This window comes from Palaemon carinicauda, chromosome 9, assembly GCF_036898095.1.
Source record: "Palaemon carinicauda isolate YSFRI2023 chromosome 9, ASM3689809v2, whole genome shotgun sequence".
NCBI lineage: Eukaryota > Metazoa > Arthropoda > Malacostraca > Decapoda > Palaemonidae > Palaemon > Palaemon carinicauda.
Window position 1 is genome coordinate 151,632,923 of NC_090733.1, and position 2,796 is coordinate 151,635,718.

A 2,796-nucleotide genomic window follows, 5' to 3' on the forward strand; every position below is an offset into this window, starting at 1 on the left:
TGGGTCATCGCTAAATTAACAAATAAAAAGATTTATTTCAACGTTTTTATTTTGGCCGCGTGAGTGCAAATCGACATTTGCTTCAGTTAATGGAAATCGTTTGTAACCTTTGTTTTGTCAATTTTTTTTCACTGTGAAGGCACAGAATAGAACATAATCGCAAATCGCCCACGCAAAAAATAAATTAATCTGCCCTGCATTATTCACTAGGCTGCTCCACTTGTTACCATTATCTGTCAATTGCTTTTAATATAAAGAAAATATTCTCTTAGGGACCCAGCTGCATTTCTCTCTCTCTGTTTAATTTTACATCCGTTATATTCGGTGTCTTAAACTATTCAGCTTCTTAAAACGTCCAATTTCAACTCGATCTATTCGTGAGAAAGTTTAATCTTTCTGATGGGTCCTGTAATCTTTATAGCTATCAAAATTAAACTATAACCAATTTTTCTTCTGGTAAATCAAGAAAGGAAAACTTACATAAGAATAGTCTTTCTTTTTCATGACTTAAGACAAAATGGCCCATTAAGCAGATTTCTAGTAGGAAGTAATCACTATATTACACCCAAGATAAGACAATTGTTTCATTGTTTCGTAGACTCTAGAGATAACTTGAGTGTTCTGCTGTAATTCACTGACTAGATGTTCCATGAAAATTGGCCTTATTTTCAGTAAATTATGATTTGTGCCCTACATCTTGATCTTACCACAAAAATATATACTTTATCAATGTTGTACATCTGGCATCATTGGCACAGAGGTGCTTTCCGATGACCTCATCAGTAACTTTTTAAACTTCAGCTCTTGTATCGCCTATAACCTTCTTTCTTTCAAAGGGCGTAGTTTTATCTTTAAGTCCTAATGACTTGGTACGTCCATTGATGTAATATTTACTTTCTGGTGAAATTTGGAGGACGTGTTAAGAGTACAAAAGTTCCGCCCCCGGGTGGGCTCGAACCACCAACCTTTCGGTTAACAGCCGAACGCGCTAACCGATTGTGCCACGGAGGCATGAACAGGGGCAGTAATTTATTTGCTAATAACCCAACATACACACACACACGCACACACACACACACATATATATATATATTTATATATATATATATATATATATATATATATATATATATATATATATATATATATATATATGTGCGAGCGCGTTCGTCTACAGTGCACTTGCATGTGTGCGCGCACGCGTGCATCTACGTGTATGTGTCCACGTACGTGCGTGTACGTATACTTTTGTGCGTGCGTGCGTCCGTTATATAATATGGTTTTCGCACACCGACACGCACACACCCTATGTACTGTATATTTACAGTATAAAATCAACCTTATCTGAAATTCAGAATGTTAGACCTTTAATTTTTTTTAGAGCATTACTTTATAAAAAAGCACAAATTTATGAGAAAAAAAAAACGAGCTAATTTATAAGTACCTCAAACTTATTGAAAAACTTAAATTGTAACATCTTGAAATCAAGAAATCCCATTGCTATAGATTGGAGAAATAAAAACCAGCCGCTACAAATATGGGATACGGTGGGCTGCCAGGTGTTACGTATGCATTTTAGGAATATCACGGCGTTGAGGCCGTGGGGGTCATTCATGCCCTGAGAAAAGTCCGCTATGGAAAGAAGTCTTATGGAAATGCATTATTATTATTATTATTATTAATTGCTAATCTACAACCCTAGTTGGAAAAGCACAATGCTATAAGCCCAGGGGCTCTAACAGGGGAAATAGCCAGTGAGGAAAGGAAACAAGGAAAAATAAAATATTTTAAGAACAGTAACATTGAAATAAATATCTCCTACATAAACTATAGAAATTAACAAAACAGGAGGAAGAGAAATGAGATAGAATAGTGTGCCCAAGTGTAAAGTAAAGAAGGAATGTCTGTAAAGTAGAAAGCTTAAAAGTAGGAGCAGCTACTAGGGGTCGAAGCAAGGTCTCTAACATATATAGAGCTTTGTACGAAAATACACTGCGAAGACCCGTAAATCAGTCATCTCTGTATTGACTCTGCTGTAAATGATGCCTACAGTGTACCGCCCGAGGTACACTAAGGAATACCCTCCTACGAGGATTAAAGAGAGGTAATTTTTTCTTCAACACTTCTTGTTCTGGAAACTGCTTCAAAATGTCAATTATATTTATTAAAAATTTTGCTGTGTTATCGAAATTACGGTACCTCAGCCTATCCTAATCGCGAGTATTTTCTCTTTATTATTTTTATGACTTATTATTTTGATGTTCTAAGAAATCTGCATCTAATTATTTTTTACTTGCTACCTACAAAACTTTGATAGCCAGAATAGCCACATTTCATTAAAAACTTTGAAAATATAAACTGATGAAAATAATTGAATATTGAATAATTTTACCCTCAAATAGTAAAAACAGACAAATAACATTCATTTTGAAAATATAGAATCGACAAGTTTTTCTAGGATATGTGTTTGGACAGTTCATAAATAGAAATATTTATAACAAACGAAATATATTCTCAAGTTCTTTTTTTTTCCGGAACGGGAGATGGATTAAGAGTTTTCTTGCTGGCTTACCAGTGACCTCATTGCAACAGATTTCAAGAGCCTTGATTGCTATTTATTACAACGACTGAGTTACAATTTATTCTAATTAACTACATTTAATTCCAATGGATTTTGGAATGGCTCTTTAACATAGTAGTGATTGCTTCCAAAACGACTAACAAAGCTCTTAACAGATGTAATTATCCTAAATATGTTTCACTATTTTTAACTGCACTGTTAAAAAAAAAACCCAA

The 2,796-nt window shown here is 34.3% G+C and overlaps 1 non-coding gene across 1 annotated transcript; it reads right to left on the minus strand.

Moving 5' to 3' along the window:
• Window positions 1–937: 937 nt before the first annotated feature.
• Window positions 938–1,011, minus strand: TRNAN-GUU (transfer RNA asparagine (anticodon GUU)). The gene has a single exon. It is a non-coding gene; the product is annotated as a tRNA-Asn (tRNA).
• Between the last annotated feature and the right edge of the window lie 1,785 nt (window positions 1,012–2,796).